This window comes from Amblyomma maculatum, chromosome 4, assembly GCF_055883805.1.
Source record: "Amblyomma maculatum isolate TAMU_Amacu chromosome 4, ASM5588380v1, whole genome shotgun sequence".
Lineage (NCBI taxonomy): Eukaryota > Metazoa > Arthropoda > Arachnida > Ixodida > Ixodidae > Amblyomma > Amblyomma maculatum.
In genome coordinates, this window is record NC_139347.1 from 56,122,554 (window position 1) to 56,141,128 (window position 18,575).

Consider the following 18,575-nt stretch of genomic DNA (forward strand, 5'->3'; position numbering starts at 1 on the left):
CCCTAACGGGGCGGACTTGGAGTATACTTCAAGTCACAATAGACTTCAACGTTCTGACGCGGTGCGCTTTGCAAACATGGGCATGGGCAGTGGCTCCCCTATATCGTCAAGCGTACCCGTACACGGTGCCCTGCATGAGCTCGGATGACCATACTGCGCGCACCATTTCTACGGGCAGTTCGGCATGTTCAACTAGCACATATTCTTTTTATTAATGTAAAGCTTCTCTATCCTCTACCCTAATGATCCAATTGATAAGATGTGGCATTTATGTCGGTTAAACTGCGATCCTCTGATTTATTTTTCATCCTCCTCACTCCCGGTGGCCCTTAGCCGCTCGCATTCCATGGTGTGTGCGAGTTCATGACTGACTGCCGCTTCCTGTCCCGCCGCTAGCTTCTTCTTCGGCCAGGGACGCCCTGCTGTTCTTCCGTCGACACGGCGAAAAAAAACCTAACCCGTGAGTGCGCGGCGCCAACTCACTAATAGGGCCCGGTTCATCGTATTCGATTATGGGCCGCGCGAGAGCCCCCGTTTCTGCAACGAGACACGCGGAAGCAACAGAACCAGCAGCGGAGGAGGACCGCCCCGGTGCCGTTCATCACACGCAGCTGGTATAAGCATGCGGGTGTCTTCAGCGTATGTATATAAATGCGTGTGCGCCGCCGCGTAATGTTTTATAGGCCGTCGAGCGCGCCTTCCTGTCTACGTTGCCGCGCTGTCGTTTCCTCGCCGTTGCGCCTTTCGCTCTAAATATATGTGTTGCGTGCGGTATATATGCGTGAAGGTCTGCTTATGCGCTACGCGTGCGTTGCCCGTGTAGCGCCTCAACTTCGCCGTCCATGTGTGTATGAAAGAAAGAAAAAGGCGGAGGGGTTGGAAGGAAAGACGATTGGCTTTTACCGTGGCGCAAGTGTGCGTTCGGTAATGTAGATGGCGCGGGATAACCTGGAGAAATCAGAAGCCGATGGACATTCGCTTTCCTGTGAACTACGTGCCGTCCAGACAGACTAACGGCTTTCATCTCCCGATCCTTCGCGTCTGTGTTAGCAGCCAGTGCAGCGTCATATGAGTGACGTACACGTGTGCCTCTATGCACGCGGACTGGAGCAATTCGAAGGGCGACATCTTATTATCGCATACTAGTTTGGTTTGTGTTTGGTTTGTGGGGTTTAACGTCCCAAAGCGACTCAGGCTATGAGAGACGCCGTAGTGGAGAGCTCCGGAAATATCACCAAGTGTGAGGAAGCTTACTTTTCTTTGGCGCGGTAGTTTTGCTCTCGAGGCGTATTCCTTATAACTTAGATTACTTTTTTTTTTCTGAGTTAGTGCAGAAGGATAAATTTAGTATCTGAGTACGAACTAAAATAAATTTGTTTTCATACTTGTGGTACACTGTATACCCATTCTTTTGTGCAATAGCTATAGTTTCGGATTTGGTTGGCTCTGCGCTATCAAAAGCGCATCCATGCCGCCGGATACGTTAAAGCCATTAATTGAGAATCATTCGAGTAGCGCATAGTGATGTACACCCTTTGTCGAAAGTTTAGAGGCCAGGGGGTCTACAGCCCCATTCACACTACACCAAATTTTCGGCGAGCGAAGCGGATTCGCTTCGCCGGAAAAGAGTAGCCTGTTCTCATCTACTCCTCCCGCGGCGGCGGAACCGACGCGGAACTGTGGTTGCTTCTCGCTTTTTCACGAAAGCAGGGAGATCTCACGGCAGTTTCTTTTCCGGTATCGGGAGTTCGCGAATGAAGCGAGAGCGCGCGTGAGCCCCGGAGACAGTTCGCGCGCTTTTCTGTCGTCTGTTGCGTGGCTGCATACTGTCTTGCATTGTTATATTGCAGTTCTCGTTTATTTTCCAGTTGCGCGCTTGTAGCGGATAAGTAATGACGACCATTTCAGAGAATGAAGCGATCGTCTCGATTCTCCTCTGCAACTATGTAATGGTCATGCCAGAAGAGTTGCGAAAGGCAGATGAAAAATCAGGTTCGCAGCGGAGGCGGTGGTGGGTGCACCCATCCTTGCAGGAACGCGCCCGGTTGGGCCAAGGCTACAACCTCTTGCCGCTGCTTCATGACTAGGACGTGGAGCATTACTGAAAGTAAGTTAATGTGAACTTTGTAGTGACTTTATTATGCCAAGCGCTATCACCTCACTGGCTTGTTCTCTTCTCGGCACCTGCCTGCATATGTCACCCAGCAGCTTCGGCTCCCTTGTAGGCTCCTTCGTCCTCGTATCCAGAAAAAAGGCATGCGATTTCGTAAGGCGATACTTTCAGATCAACGCCAGGTGCAGGTTATCAGGTAAGGTGAAGTTTCTGTACTTTTGGTTTGATTTTTGTTTTTATTTGATTTATGGGGGTTTAACGTCCCAAAGCGACTCTGGTACGTGATACTTTGGTTTGGATTTCCATTTTTATTGAGATAGTCGAGCATTCGATTGTCATGCCTGAGCAGTATAGTAACGTGTATATAAATTGTGGAGTGCTAATATTATAAACCAATTTTGCGCAGTTTAAGTAGTTTATTTTTTTTTATCTGTCCGCCCACTTGTGAGCTCTTTTATTTTGGGAGCTGAGTTGTCTACAGTTGTGCTGCCCCAGTCCCGCGGTAGCGTAATGTAGAGCCCTCATGTGAAGTCCTTGACTTCTTGCGCATGTTTTACACAGCATGCTTAGTGACAGTGTTAATAAAAAAATTATTCAGGAAATAATGTCTTACACCAGTGCAGTAAATATGAAGGGCAACATATACAGAATACAAAACTGTCAAAAATGTTTTTGTTACCACACCAAACATTACCATATCAACAACAAATAGGCTAAGTTTGTTCATTTTAAATGGAACGTTTTGGTTATCTGACAAGCTTGTTTTAAGCATAATAATTATAATTTAAGAAACAACAAATAGTATTTGTCTTATTCTGCTCCGAACCAAGGTTGTCAAAGAATTTCAATAAATCGAGCAGATACCTAACTGCATAGTCTGGCAAACATGTCAACATTGATTGTCCAGCCAACTCAGGAAATGTTGACCGAAATTACGAGAATGCGTTTAGCAAGTCTATGCTGGCAGTCATTGATGCTTGCTACAGGTATTCAAGTATATTTGCTTTGTTAACTGGTTCTTGTAACCTTTCTATCCTCTGCACACATTTAAATTTTATTTCCTATCAAACACAAGCTTTTTTTTTTCTATGGTTAGTCCTCGGTTGTCTAATGCAATGGTAATGCCATTTGATATCCTTGTGTAAACTAAATTACGACAAAGCTACCCATGCTTAAGAATAAATGAGGCGAAATGTTTATGCATGCAGGTGAAATGTTTATGCATGCAGGTGAAATGTTTATGCAAATGTGTGCCCTTCAGGCTAATATTAACCAGAAGATACAAGTGAATTTTAATTTGCTCATTTAGGTTCTTGTTGGTGGAGATGGGCCACAACTGGAGCGAGTCTGATGGTAGAAATCATGGCCGAAACACATTTTTCAAAAATGTAGCTAGGCCAGGGCGGCATCTTAGAAGACGTACCTTTGTATGATAATAGCAAAATGCCTTCTTTCTTTGTGGGAGATGAGGCCTTCCTTCTGGAAATCTTCATGTGACCGTACGCAAGAAAAGTAATTCAATTTGTTGTATTCTTCAGTAAGTCAATTTGTTAGAACTGAGATTAACTGGTGTCACACCACCTTCAGCGCGATTTGATATGAGAAGCTGTTCAATGTTCACCAGCCAAAGTTATGAACGTAAAATGAGGCATCATGTCAAAGGCTTAGATATTTTACTTCCGCCAACCCAACCACTATACGGGTATTGGTTGCAAATGAAAGGCAGTATCTGCCTCACTCTTCTGATTGGAATTAAACATTCAGCCTGGGATTGTCACAGAACAAAACAATATACACTGAACACTGAGTATGCCAAAACTAATGTATGAATAAACTGCTTTTGATTTTTATTTTCAAATTAAACTTAATTTGTTGTTCTGCAAGTCTCCCTTCCTAGTTTTCTAGTCCTGAGGGACTAGATGACCAGTCAGCTGCAGGAACACCCAGCCAATTCTCTCAAATACATGAAAAACGAGTATTTAGTTACCGATGAGTTGTGAGACGTGCCGTAGAAAACGTCATTGGATTCTCGCCCAACAATGGCTCATCTTACGTCAGCCATTCAAGACAAAGGAAGAGAACATCAGTCGCATTATCACATCCTGCTTGTCACTGCACAACTTCATGGTGTCTGAGGAGAAACCAGCTTTACGTGCAGTGTACTGCCCCCCCCCCCCCCCCCCCCCAGCACCACATACTATTGGCAAGGGCAGCTGATCGCTGGAACCTGGAGGTAGGAGAGAGGGAAATGGAAGGCTAACTCCTCATCCAGCCTTAGGTTGTCACCCAGCCGTGTAATCATGCTGTTGGCAAATAAGCTTAGAGAAACTGAATTGCAGGTTACTTTTAACTCATCGAAATGAGCTTATAACTAGGAGTCAAAGATGTCAGTTTGATGATTTGGAAAGAGAGCCCTTTCTCTCTAATGTTCCATGTTCTCTCCTTTCAGGCTTGCAAGCAGCCAAGCAAAGTTTCTTGTGGCAGGACAAAATGATCAGAGGCAGCCAAATGAAGACAATGGTAACATTTATTTTTGCTTTGTACTTACAGCATACTTTGTAGTTCACAGTTAACATTGTCCTGAAAACGTGCTTGCTGTCCTGTATGCAGAGAAGAAACAAAAAGAAATAGGCATGATATATGTCATTAGTATATGCCTTACGTATTTCCTGTCAGTAATTTGAAAATACATGATGTCGTCAATTTGTAGGAGCTCTTCTTTCGCCTTGGCCTTCTATAAATTGGAATGTTTGGGAAGAGAAAGTTAAACTCACTTCAGACGCAAGCACCGCAGTCACTAGTTGGGTTCAAGTAAGCATGCATTACAAGAGAGATGAACGACGGGATGTCATATTGCAGATTTATCTTTCCACACCTGAATCGCAGTCCTCTACTCTGCTTTCCAGTTGGCTGCAAATATTAGGGCAGGTGACATGCACTAAATTTCATTGACTTCAAGTGCACACCTTACATTCTCAGATGGTTACCTTTCAGTTGTAGCTGTGTGTGGAATGGATGGCCTATCTGACTCAAAAGGACAAGCCAGATATTCCTGGCACTGCAGGCTCTGGAACGGCGACTTGAGTGGTGGCATCTGGCTGCTCTTCAGATCTATTTCCAATCATTAAATAACCAATACCATGAATTGAACAAGATCTTTTTATCATTTTAACTCAATCCACACCTGAATCCTTTGAACAGGACTTCTAGGCGTGGGTCATGGGCAATGAAGTTACAACCTGTGAAGAATGAAAAGTTGCACACCGTTTTAAAACTGACTCTTGAGACTGAGTGAAATGAATGCTTAAACAGTATGCAAAATATTCAGCCACATATAACAAACACAACACTATATCACATTTATAATAGTACACCTAAATTTGTATATTGTGCTTGATACTACATCATGAAATGAGCACCCTGAGAGGGCACAGTAATGCATACTGAGAAAATATGCAACTTATATTGGTTCTCTTGATACATGCTTCATTATGGGCTGCATTTGCTTGAAGTGCTTCCACTTCACAGTAGGAACGTTGACAGCTCCAGCTTCACCGCTCATACTGGACCTAATTTGGTTTTCAATTTTGAAAAAAAAAATGTATTTTAATTTCTTAAAATATTTTTCTGACAGATGGCCCCTACAAGAAAAAAAAAAGACTGGTTATCAAGCACAGTAAACAAGAATTGACGTTTGCTTATTTTCTGTTCACATGTTCTATCGGTCTATTCAGCGTTGCCACTGTAAATATTTAATCTGAACTGCACAGCACTCCAGCACAGCACGACCACTCCAATATTAGTTTTTAAATGCACGAAATCTGGAGGCCACTATTGTAAGAGGTGAAAAACTCGGGATTAGCCTTTCGCCACACGAAATAAGTCTCTAAAAACGCATCACGGTCGCGGTCAGCCCTAGAGCTTGTCACGGAGCACACAGCACCGCTACCGTGATGCTATACGCTCCAACATATTCGTACGAGCTGAATATTCACGGCACAGGAACCCACAACAGCACAAGCATGCTCGCTCTAGCTGCGCATGCTCGCGATAGGTTCAAATAGCGGGAATGAGCGGAATGATCAGTGTTATCGCTTCGCAGCACACATGTGTCGTACACGATCGCACGAGGTGAGCTTGCATGGGATAAAAGAAAGTTAGCAGCAGCGTGAACACAACCAAGGCTGGATACGCGAAGCATACCGCACTGGCACTCGAAAAAAAAAAAGACAGTTCTCAAACAGCGGCATGAGGGAAATGGTCATCAATGCGCTGGTTTCGAAGTACGTAATACATGCGTCGTACACGATCGCGCGAGGTACGCAGGCATAGAATAAAGCTAGCAGTAGCGCGAGAACAGAGCGAAACGCACTTGTACCGGCATCTGAAAAGTTCTAGCGAGCATCGGCGTGATGCAAGATATAAAAGCAATTGTTCTTACCTCTCACTCCCAGTCCTTTGCGAATATGTTCCCACAGGTCCTCGTTGTAAATCAGGACCTTCAAATTTAAATGTCGCTTGGATTGGGGCCTCCTTTATAGCATCAGACAGCACCTCCGCAGAAACGGCGCCGCCCCGCTCCGCTGCAGCGCTTGCCGCCATACTGGATTTTGGGCGGACGTGACGTCAACGACCCTTCGTCGCTTCCGCGGCGAACGCGGAAAAATCGGTCTCGGACCGATCGCCCTCACCGCGCCGCTTTCCGCCCTCGTCGGCGTCAAAAGCGGCCGAATCCGCTTCGCTCGCCGGAAATTTGGTGTAGTGTGAACGCGCCTGAGCCATACTATGTAACTCGTAATGCATTCCCAGGTTTCCATACTCGCTGAAGGCAAGAGGCTTTTTCGTCCTACCTTCTACAATGGCTAGGACTTCAACGATCGTTAAAGAAGTCGTAATATACGGCTTAAAAGCAAACCCACTGTGCTCTAAATTTTAGACAAAAGCCGTACATCACACGAATAGGGAGCATGATAACACCCACGTTGTCTATTTACGGGGATTCAGCTGTGTGTAAGCCGCATTTATAAAGGAGTGCCGCGTTGCCCGCTTCAACGTTCTCGGCCGGTTGACAAATCGGGCTCGTCGGGCGCGCAGAGGATCGGGCACGGGCGTATGGACGTTTTCGGGACGTGCATCCATCGGCGTTCGCTTTACCTCCTTTCCAGATCGCGGGCGAGGCGACGGCGCGCCCTGTTATAGTGGGCGCTTCGTTGCTACTTGGATGCACGACGGGCGGAAATGGAGAAACGACGTCTTGTACGGATGACGCATACCTTTGCCGGCGCCGCGTCTTTCCTTCTTTTTGCTCCCGCACGCCGTCCACGTTCGTGTCTGCGCACGTTGTCGAGTACGTAAATGTGTCGAGCCAACATAGGTGCGCGTACGGCATGTGCGTTACCGCCCATGTCGCCGCCACTGCCGGTGCGCTGTGGGCAGACCGACTCAATGCGGAAGATACCCCGAAAGGACCGCGCTTTCTAGTGCCGCATATTTATCTCTTCCCGCTCCCCTCTATTTACGTTTGTTCTGCGAGTGTTGTGCGTGGGCGTGGCTGAATTTGCGTAAAGCGGCCGCATATATATGCGAAAGAACCGTGTGGGCCTGCGCCTGCATACACGTCGCTAGTAATCAGGGTCGACAGCGCCATCACTTCGTCTATACTCGTTTCGCGACGTCCGACGAGGCGTAGCGCTGATGGGACGTCGTGGCTACTGGCGACTTCGCATGCAGCGGCGGTTGGTGAGATCAGCGACCGAATGGTGATCTGCTACGCCCCTCACACGATCCGCACAATAATTAAGCACACAGACGGCGCGAATCCGGTTGCAGTCTATGGCTGTCAGGGCTCGTAAGCCAACCATGCTATACTGATATTTAACTTTCTCTGGTGCCCAACACGCACGTGCTGGCCAAGTTAGACACAGTTAAGCTGTCAAAGTCTGGTCTTTGTAGCATTTATACATACTTCGAAATCCTTCCAGACCAGAAGCGCGCAGATTCCGGCTAGTGAGGCGACGGCTCTACATGCTATAAATGTCGTAGGCACAACGCATCCACTTAGCCATCGCAGGCTGTACAATTTGGGAAGGTACTGACGACACTGCTGAGACAGGCTGTCATGGCGAACTTACTCTCAGCTAGGGTGCTATCAATGAAGCTCATGCATCGACTTTAAAAATGCGGTGGAAGGATTCTCACGAGAGATGCCACCTCCCCCCAAAAAAAGTTCACTTCCGTCCTGTATATCCTGTTCTCTTCCAAGGAGTTAGGATACCGTTACCTGCCACCCATGTCCAGATTTTCCCTGTGACAGTAAGCGTGTGTGTTTTCGTGTACGTTTTATTTTTGAGGGGCCATGGCGAGGTTTAAAAGGCAAGAGCATCACCTGGATGAATGCAACGAGTGAGGGGGTTGGGGAGGAGGGGATGTATGAACAAATTGGCATCTGCTCGCAAGAGAACCGCTCATTAAGAGAGGAAGGAGCGGAGGTAAGAATACATGCGGGGGCCGCAGGTCAGGGAAGAAATTTCGTACAATATCATATATGTGATAGTATGGCAAACAGGACGAAGGCTTTTGCGGTCATAGACAGTGGGGAGGAGGAAAAAGCATTGTAGAATCAGAAACATATGTCTTAGCAAAGGTGCTAGCTGCGTTAAAATCCGATGAGAGACAGGGGGAAGAAGCCCCTAGCCCCGAGAAAACCTGAAGCGAGTTGAAGCCATTCGCTCGGAGGTTTTGTCACAGTGCTTCCATAAGGACTGTGGTTTTACTAACGCGCGACCTCAGAGCCAATGCGAAGGTTAGAGAGGGAGGGAGGCTCTCCGTGCTTGTGAATCACATAAATTAGGCAAGAGGCCCAGGAGTTCAGCAGGAAGCCACCGTCTCGGGCCCGATTGAAAGTCTGGGGGAGGAATCATTTGCCGTGGTCAGGAAGGTTGCGGATCGAATGCGCTGTACGTGAAGTCTTCCACACCGGAACCGACTGATGGCAGTAGCGCGTTCAGAGCCTTTCGGTCTCCCAGAAAGTGAAAGGGCGGTCCAAATCGGGCTTCGGCAGCAGGTACAAAGAGAGGAGCTGGTCCGATTAAGGCATTGGAGGGAACCCTTAGTGTAAAGCTTTGGCTTAGAGTTGACGCAAAGGCAAGCATAGTGCCTGGTATTTATAAATAGATCATGCTGATCGGGATTGCAGTGCAGTGTCGAGATCGTCGCTAAGCGAATTCCGACGTGAATTCTCGAGGGAAGCGCATGCGATCTCGACTCGCAGAGCAGCGATGCGGAGAAAAGTTTGGCGTTTGAGGTGTTGGGAGCAGAAGGAGCGTTGTAAACGTTTACCGTGACAACATAAATTTAGAATGTTTGCGTCTAGTTCTGGCATGAGGTGACGGGAGCGATCGCAACAGCTGCCGGACTAAACGCAACGGAAATGTGGGACTTCCAATCGTCGTAAGATTCAAATCAGTCAGATTACTGCAAAAAAGGCATGTCGGTCAGTGTGACTGACCGGACACTGCATCCAAAGTTGTGAGAAGAGCGGTGGTGAGATGGATGAAGTGGTCACTGAGGAGGGATTCGGCAGTGTTTTGGCAGAGCGGCGCCGAGGGAAGGTGAGGTCCGGTGTCGTGAGGGAGTCATGGGTATTGACAAGGGTGAAGTGGCACTTCTGGACAAAACAGTAAGGTGACCGCGTTGGAGTGTCTGGAACTAGCTTTAGGTGAAGCGACAAGAGTGAAGTGTTACTTCTGGGCAAAGCAGTAAGGTGGCCGGATTTGAGTGTCTGGTGGTGGATTAGTGACGGAAATAAGAAATTGAAGGAACCTGCCCTGGGAAGAAAATAGTGAGTGGCAGGAAAAGGGGAGGGGTAGGATGTCAAGTGGCTCGACGAGCAGTTCGCTGCGTGCGTAAATGGACGCAAAGGGTGTGCCCATCGTGGCACGGCAGACTGGGCAACCTGGGATTGTGCGGGCAGTCCATGCTCTTAGAGCAACAGAAGATTGCGAGGGAGACGGGGAATATAATCGTGAGAGGAGCGGTATGGTGAATGTTGTGCTAGTTCTACTGCACAGCTTCAAGGTCTTCTCCAAAAGACATCTAGGATGGGAGAGAGGTGTCACCTTTTCAGGCGATAACCTTTAATGGCTCATGATCGCGGATCGTGTCCGTCCGTAACGCTTTCATTACGTGGGAGGCGGTAGCTGGCAGTTGACATGGCCGAGCGCTAACTAGACGTAGGGCTTCCTGATATTACGTTTGACAGGAACTGCCAACTCCGGCCTCCTTTCATATGGGAGGGTGATATCGGAATCATCCTACTAAAGCCCTTGCATTCACGTTATCCCTAGGCCACACAGGCACCTTCATAAGGCTCAGTTAAAGGGGGGCTTTATATGTTGGCTGGTAGCTTACGCTATCGCGTCATCTCGAAGGTGGGAGTGAAAACAGAGAGAAAGAGGTGCCGTAGTGGAGGGCTTCAGACCACCGCGCGATAGAGGCTTTCGCCTCACAGTTTAGTGATCCAAAGTGCCCCCTGGAATTTTTTTGACTAATGGCGTTCCTTCTTTCAAGTCAGTGGCAGTGACCTTTGTTTGTGTAGCGAAAGAGCAGTGATACGAACAACTCCGACTGCTTGGTTTGGTTGGTCTTTGATGACTGTGAGGACCTGGAGAACCAAGGCCTCTAAATAAGTCAAATGGGTGTTGTTGGCGGCGTTGTCATCTACAAGATTGGAAAAAGGGTTGACCTAGGTGGCGTACTTCGTGTATTTCTTCTGGCTCGTGGACGTTGGAAAACAAAAATTGCATCGTGTTTGGATATATAGTCGAGTGCAGCACGCACTGACGGGATATAAGACTCCATGGAGCGGCGGAAAGTGTTCTGCGTTCTCACTTCGCTGCTGGTCTAGATACAACGCGCCTATAGACTACTCTTTTCCCCGGTTTCGCAACCAGCTCACGAATACAGCCCACGTTGGGCCCGAAAAGGATTTGGGAAAGCGTGCGCTCGTGGCAGCCTCCAGCGCATTTGATTGTCGCGCGACCAGAAGTGATATGTAACGGCGAAAGGCGAAATCTTCGCCGCAGCACGCGCGGAGCGAAACGGCCCGCGGTGTTACGCGGCGTCATTACCTGTCGTACCTGTCCGCGGTGGCACGTTCCCGTCGCTTCCGGCTCTTTGCTCGAACACGGCTTCCTGCGCGCGGCACTCGATCGAATTCCCGCGCGGTAGATGAATCGCATTGGCAACAATTGGGTCGTGTCGGAAAAGATGGCCTCGCTCTCTGCACCGCGGGTTCCTAGCTCTCTTTGTCTCTCTCTCCCTCTCTCTTTTCGTGCATTTGCGTCTGAGCGTGATTCTCGTTCCTTTTTTCCATTTCTCCGAGTTATGTACGATGCACAGCCGAGTGCCTGTGAGCACCGCGCCTGGTTATCGCTCTTTTGTCGGCGAGCGAATAGTATACGTGCCGCCTCGTATAATGCATGGCTCGGTGTTTGATTGTTCTTGGCTGAGTACTTTAGTTGACCGGGTGGGCGCAACCTTGCACGGAATCGTTGGTGGCGATCCCTGTTCGTCGCCGCCGCTAATGAATACGACTAAACGGTTCGTGAGTGCAATTACGTTCGCGAGCTTCCGGAGTAACGGACGGGATTCAAAACTCTGCGCTTTGCTGTACCAGAGAGGTTCGAGTTGCTTAGCGCGTGTTCGCGTTTTTTTCTTTCCTTCTCCGGCTTCGCTTCGTTTTGTTTAGACGCGGCGATTACAAAATGATTGCGGGCCTATGCAGCTGCAGAGCGGTTGCATAGGTGATTTCGAAAGAGGCTGTAAAGCCGTTGTCAAACGGAACGTAGATGTTTATCTTCTATCAACATTTACAGCCGACTCGCCTAGAAAGTGCAGGGTACGCGATAAATAACTGTACTTCACTAATTAGCCTTTTTATTATTGCAATTGAGTGGTTGCTGTTGTGGCTGCAGGAAGAAGGAAAAGAAAATGCACGGGCCTGCTACTGGCTCTGTAGCTGAGCCACCTCCACTGCCTCGTGTAGATAGAAGAGAAAATAGAAATGAAAGAAAAGGAAGACGGAGAGAAAGACGCGCGCCGCAGCAACAGCCGTCGTCCACCACCGAAGTGGTGGCGGGTGCAATGACGGCCTACAACAGATAAAAATTCGGTGGCAGGCTAGCCCCCGCCGCAAGCGGCGGTGACCTACCTGCCCCAGCCCCATCAGGGAAGATTTTCAATTGAGTGTTCAGTCCCAATGGCGAGTCTCTATCCGCGCATTCCGTGAGTCCATATTCGTCCATATCCGTACAATGTCACATCAAGTTTTGAAACGAAGCAGTACTCATTTCCGACGCGCGAGGAAATTCGACGCTTTTGCCTCTCGAAACCGAAATTGAGCGCGAGAGACGCGCAGGGAGCTCGGTGTGGAAGTGACATCCGATGATGACGTGTGCAATGGGACCGGCGCAAAAAGTGAACTGCCTGCTCTGCCGTGACACGTCAAGCACTTTATTTCGCTCCGCGGCTGTTGAAAATAACGATCACGCAGTTTGCAATGACTGGCCTTTCCCATGCACCAAGCTGTAAGGCAAAATAATGTATACGTGACAAGGCTTTATACCGTTTGCAGTTTGAACTGACCGCCATAGCCATTGCTCACGTCATTTCCGGACGTCGCTCCTGTACCCATCTTCCTGCTCGTCTTTGGCGCTCAATTTCGGCTTCGCAAGGGAAAAAAAAATGAAGCCTCGGATTTACCATGGATTTACTCGCGCTGAAGTGCTTTAGAAAATGAGGCTTTCTTTTTTTCAAAAACTGATATGGCGTGTCTTGGTCGCGGCATCAAATTCCTCGGGAGTAATAGCCCAACAGTGTTAATTTAAACATTAGTGGGTTTAGCTAATTCTCTGGATAGTTAGAGGAACTGTACTGTATAATGTGCCTGCAGTGGCAGAGAGTGTGGTCCTGAAAAACCCTTTTTTTATTCAGTTTTGAACCCCCTACTTTCAGGAATTCTTGAAAGTGTTAGTTGTAACACCTTGTATATACATCGAATGTTTGAGCGAACGCTTTCAAAAATTCCTGCAAACAGTATTGCGCCCCAATCGCGTACATTATTTTGCTTCGCAGCTTGGCACAAGGGAAAGACCAGCCATTGTCATTTTCATGGTCGTTATTTTTATAAGTTGTACATTTTGTATTCGTCCTAAATTGAAAGATGGCGGCATTACAGTATAGTGTTACGTCATTGCTACCATGTGACACCGCTAAGGTTGTGACTAAGGTGTGTGCACCATGGTGGTCAAGGCGGCGCGCGCCACCATAGGTGTGACTCCATCCACAAGTGACCACTTATGAATGACGTCATATGGCTTACATGGGGTGTTAATGACGCTGTGACGTCATCACCATATGTAAGCCAAAGTGGCTCCCCACCGTGTTTATGACGTCATCATACAATGGCCACCATGGTGGCGCACCACCATAGCTATGACGTCATCAGACCATGTGACCACCAAGCAAAACCATCAGGTGGCGTGCCGCCATAATGATTAATTAAGGTGTGAGACGCTACCACAAATTTCACCTCGCGCGCGCCCTCTGGGCCAGAAGCTAGTTGCCCCATATACTCCGAGATTGGGCCACTCAGGCCTACCATTTCTGTCAAAATTGACCCACCCGTTTGGCGCAGAGGGTTCGGAATGGTGGCAAACGATTCCGTATGAATTGACCATATAATTACTAGCTTTGAGTTGAGAGCCAGCTATGTGAGGGATTCGCACCGACAACCTTTGGTCCTCGAAACCGTAATGTGGTGGCCTTCGGAGGGTCATGGCGGCTGAACCAATGGTTGCAAAGGGACGCCACTTCGTAGCTTCGTGCTGAACACGTTGCCACCCGAAATGGGGACCTAGGAATGAAATTAAGGATTGGAAGTGTCAGTGATGAGTTAGAAGCGCAAGTGTCATCGTTAATAATGTAGAGCGTAATTGGACACATTGCCGAACATGTCTTCAGTAGAACTATTCTAGGCACTATAGTAGAGCACCCGCAAAAGTCGTGGTGGCATTTCAAGAACGTCGGAGCGAAATAAAATGCATGACACGTCAGAGTGGAGCTGACAGTTCGAATTTGGCACCGGTGCCATTACGTCACCGGGCGTCGCTTCTGCTCCAAGCTTCCTGCGTGTCTCTGGTTCCGAAAAACGAGTTGTTTATCTTTACATGGCGTTTCCACAGTAGTCGGCCTTCTCTTGAGCAGCGCGTTTCCTTTACGCTCAACAATATTTTACCGCAGCATATTACGCACTAGGCGGCGCAAACTGATCCCAACCCATCTTCCCTGCTTGCGCCGTACCCTCCTTCTTCACTACCCACCTGCCTTTTCCTATTCCGTCGCTGCCCTCCTTACTCTCCAGACACATCGTCCCCTCATCTCTTCCGCCTTTCATTCTCACCTTCCTGTTGTGTATTCCTTCGCTCTGGCTAATAGTCTTCTTCTTTCACAGTAGTCAGCCTTTTGCTTTTTGTAGCACCAACCCTCAGGTTGCGCATTCCTCTACCCTCGTAGCAGCCTTCTCATTTCGCATACACCAGCATACACCAGCATTTAGCACCAGCATACACTGGTTAGCGAAATGGGTCGATAATTACTTGGAGATGATCGGTCACCTTTTTTCAAGATTTAAATGACCTTCCCTATTCGCAATGACGGATGTCCCCTTTTTAACAGATCGCCTGCGCCTCGCGGCGTGGCGGAGCCGGGACAAAAAAGAAAAAAAAAAAAGAAAAAAAAAGCCCTAAAAAAAACACACACAAAATGCTGACTTATGACTAGTAGTCATAATGCAACGCAGAATGACTCGGCACTTTACAGCGTAACATACTGCAAAATGTGGAGTCTAAAAATATTATATTATAATGGGTCAGTATGAAAATATGTTCTCATGACTCGTAGTAATAATGCAACGAACAATGGCTCAAAAGGTTACAAGGCACCGTACTGTGAGGTGCGAAGCATGCCAGTATACCGTACTGTAAAGTGTGGTCCGTGTGAAGCCCGTGCAGACATTCATAGTCATAGCCATGAATCTTAATTGTATCAACTTATATGCAACGTAACATGACTGAGCACTTACAGAATAGCTTGCTGTAAGGTGTGGAGCCTAAAATATTACATAGTCATGACATCATAACCAAGTATTTACAATGTAGCATACTATAATGTGCGACTAATGATTCTCATTCATAATGCATGTAACATGACTCTGCACTATACAAGGTGACGTACTGCAAGGCGCGGAATCTGCAAAATCATTGCCTGTAATCATGGCTGACGGTATTAATCATTACTATCCCCAAAGAAGGCATCTTGTTCGCCTATGGTGGAGACGAAGCGAATTTCGAGTAATTCTGATCGAATAAGGCAAGCACATCATCTAGACTGGTATTGAAAGTGATAGACCGTTGTATGCTATCTGTGTACCGAATTTCAGCGCGAATAAGTGAGCGGTCTAACCGATAGAAGCATTTTACGGTGCGCAGCAGTTGCTATAAAGCCCCGCTTCATGATAATGCTCGACGAAAAAAAAAAAAAATGAATAACGAAAGTGGCGCCCTGAAATAAACGCTGAGAATAGACTGCCGAATTTTCGGAAAATAAAACCGAAAAGTCCAACATCTAACCATTTCCAAGGCGACACTATAGTGCCTAGACACGAAGCGCCCAGCCCAGAGCAACTGTAGCACATGGTTTGGAGAAGCAGCAGGCGGCCAGGCGGCGCTCATCATCATCATCATCATCACCTAGCAGACGACGCGACGCGAGCGGCGCTTCCCGTGCGTGAAGCTGATGCGGGCGGCAGCGAAGAGCCGGAAACGCGAAAGCGCCCAAAAAGCCCGTTCCACTGGGGATGTTCTGGTCTGAGCTCGTACCGAGAAAGCAGAGCGGAATTATTGTGATGTGGGCATGGCCGCCGATGTGGCCCTACATTTTTACCTTTAAGCCGTGAAAACAAAATGATCTGGTAATAGTTCAGCCAGGGAAGCATTTGTTGCATTGCAAAACAGTATTCTGTCGTCTCTCCCGCCTCTTGGCGGCGGTGTTATTGGTGGTATCGATCAGCGTGCATGTAGATGGAGAAGGGAGTTCTTCGCCGCCATCGCGTCGCCGGTTTCTCGTGAGGAAGAATGGCAACGAGCGCGTTCAGCAGCGCGGAGACGCCAAAGTGGTAGTTGGCATACGGGATACCCACTACTGTAGGTTGATGCGATTAGTGAAGAAAAGAAAAGGAAGAAAAAAAAAAAAAAAAAAAACGTCCTACACTAGGAACTTTTGCATCCCTGCCGGGATTCGAACCCGGGACCTTTGGATTAGAAGTCCAACGCGCTATCCACTGCGCTACAGGGACGGGGCCGGAGGGGGTGGTCGTAGGAGAGCATATCATTCATGGGCACTCTTTTTCCGTGGTGGCAACTGGTCCTTGATTGTGATGAATTCCGTGGCGTCGCCCGTCTCCTTTTTGTTTCCCCGCGTTTCGTTTGGTAACGCGGTGCCTTTACGAGTCTAATGGACAGTGACAGCTGCTACGAGGGCCCACGATGCTGTTTGCAGGTGTTCGCCGGCGAGAGCGGTTGCCCACGACGCATTGCTGCAGCTGCAGCAAAGACGCGTTCAACCTCGCTGCACGGAGAGCGGTCGCGACACAGCGCCGAGAAAGGCATATGGCGTGAACGTCGTTGTAGTTCGATTAGCTCGGCGTTTAGTTCGAGCTGTTCTCCGTCCACCGGCATTGCCGCTCGCGTGAAAGCGGGTCATTGATAAGACTGTCGCCTTGCCGCCGGCGCAGCGCGTGCGGCTTGTGTCGTAAGCATTCCGCCCAGCGCCTTCGGTTTCCTCGGCTCACTTACTGTGGGGCCCGGTTCATTCCGGTCTTGTCGTGTGTCGAAGGGCCGCGGCACCTGCGGGATCTCGTCTCAGCCATCTCCCTCCTCTTCTTCAAAGCCCTCCACGATGTCTGCAGCGCGAGCATAAATATGGAGAAAGGAGAAGTGAGGTGCTTTGGCTTTGTACGTAGAAAAGCAGGCAAGAATGCATTTCAGGGAAAAACAGCATGTGACGCTTGCTCTGAATACTAGCATTATAGCTCTGATTATTTTTTCCTAGACTTCAAAGTAATTTTCCCTCACCTTAAATTAAGCATCTATCAAACAAATACCTTGTGCGTGCTTTTCCTAAAAGGGTTCAAAATTGTTATTCATGTTGCGGTATTATTACTTAGCAACCTTATGCCTGTTTGTCATGTTGTAATCTAAGCATTAGTTTAATATTTACACTGCTGATGGTGATTAAAAACTTTACTGCATGTTAAGACGAATGTATCCTATTGATGGGTTAGCTCTTGGCTACGTAATGGTAAGGTTAAGGTATTATAAGTATTATTCTAATGTTTAGCTCCAGGGCAGCATTCTGTAGTATATTTCAAGGGCTGTGTCTCATAGCTGCATTGAGTGTTAGTATAAAGATGTTCTTCAACTCAAGTAATTTTGTTTTTTAATCTCTAGGGTATTTCCCACTGTAGATTTGCATACCTAGTGCCAAAACATCACAGCAAAACTTAATCTATTACCTGTTCTCCACAATCACTCTTGCTCCAGCACAATGTTTTAGGAACACTAAATTATAAGGGGCATCACGAAGAGTGTCAGCGATTGATCAGAACAAACAAACATTTTAGTGCTGTGTCTGAAAGTGCTATTTATAGAGTGTCTTTTGTAAACATTAGTGGTGAAATAGTAAGGAGGGAAGTACCTTAAAATTTTGACATATGTATGCAATTTTTGGCAGGCAGTGCTCATGAAATACTTTGGGTATATTTGGTTTGATTTCGATCAGGTAAGCTGTACGGAAGGAGGAATATGCTACACACGCACTTGAAGTATGTATTGGCAGCGCTGATCTGCAGTTCTTGGAAACATTATATCAGCATTTAGAAAACAACTGTAATAGGCTCCTATCTGTCATCTTCCAAAAATTGCTATCATCTGCCACAGCTCCCGAATCTTGCAAAAATTATTCCCTTGTTTAAATCTGGAAGCCTCCAGATCTTGTCCAGCTACTGCCCAATGTCCTTAACTTCGCAGTCATGTAAGTTACTAGAACATATAATTCACATTCACATTTCAGAACTTGATGCTAACAGCACTTTGTGCAAATATCAGCATGACTTTCGGCGAGAGTTTGGCACCAGTTCCCAATTAGTCGAATTCACACATGACATTGCTAGTTTCCTTGGTCTCTGCTCTCACGCTGACACTTTATTTATAAATCTATCTAAAGCAGTCGATACGGCTCTTCACACGAAACATATTTGTAAGCTGAATGCAGTACTTAAAAACCTGTTACTGATGAATTGGATATCAAGTTTTCTTTCTTAGCGTAAGCAGTATGTCTCTTTCAA

General features: G+C 47.5%; 2 long non-coding RNA genes and 1 other non-coding gene across 3 annotated transcripts; 1 reads left to right on the plus strand and 2 right to left on the minus strand.

Moving 5' to 3' along the window:
• The first annotated feature begins 1,784 nt into the window (after nucleotides 1-1,784).
• Nucleotides 1,785-5,235, plus strand: LOC146191101 (uncharacterized). The gene is made up of 4 exons (XR_014706345.1): nucleotides 1,785-2,107; nucleotides 2,209-2,309; nucleotides 4,563-4,633; nucleotides 5,108-5,235. It is a non-coding gene; the product is annotated as an uncharacterized LOC146191101 (long non-coding RNA).
• Nucleotides 4,495-6,708, minus strand: LOC146191102 (uncharacterized). Its single transcript, XR_014706346.1, has 4 exons — nucleotides 6,555-6,708; nucleotides 5,298-5,352; nucleotides 5,101-5,224; nucleotides 4,495-4,713 (listed from the first exon to the last, which is right to left on the minus strand). It is a non-coding gene; the product is annotated as an uncharacterized LOC146191102 (long non-coding RNA).
• A 9,745-nt stretch (nucleotides 6,709-16,453) lies between these two features.
• On the minus strand, nucleotides 16,454-16,526 carry TRNAR-UCU (transfer RNA arginine (anticodon UCU)). Its single transcript has one exon. It is a non-coding gene; the product is annotated as a tRNA-Arg (tRNA).
• Between the last annotated feature and the right edge of the window lie 2,049 nt (nucleotides 16,527-18,575).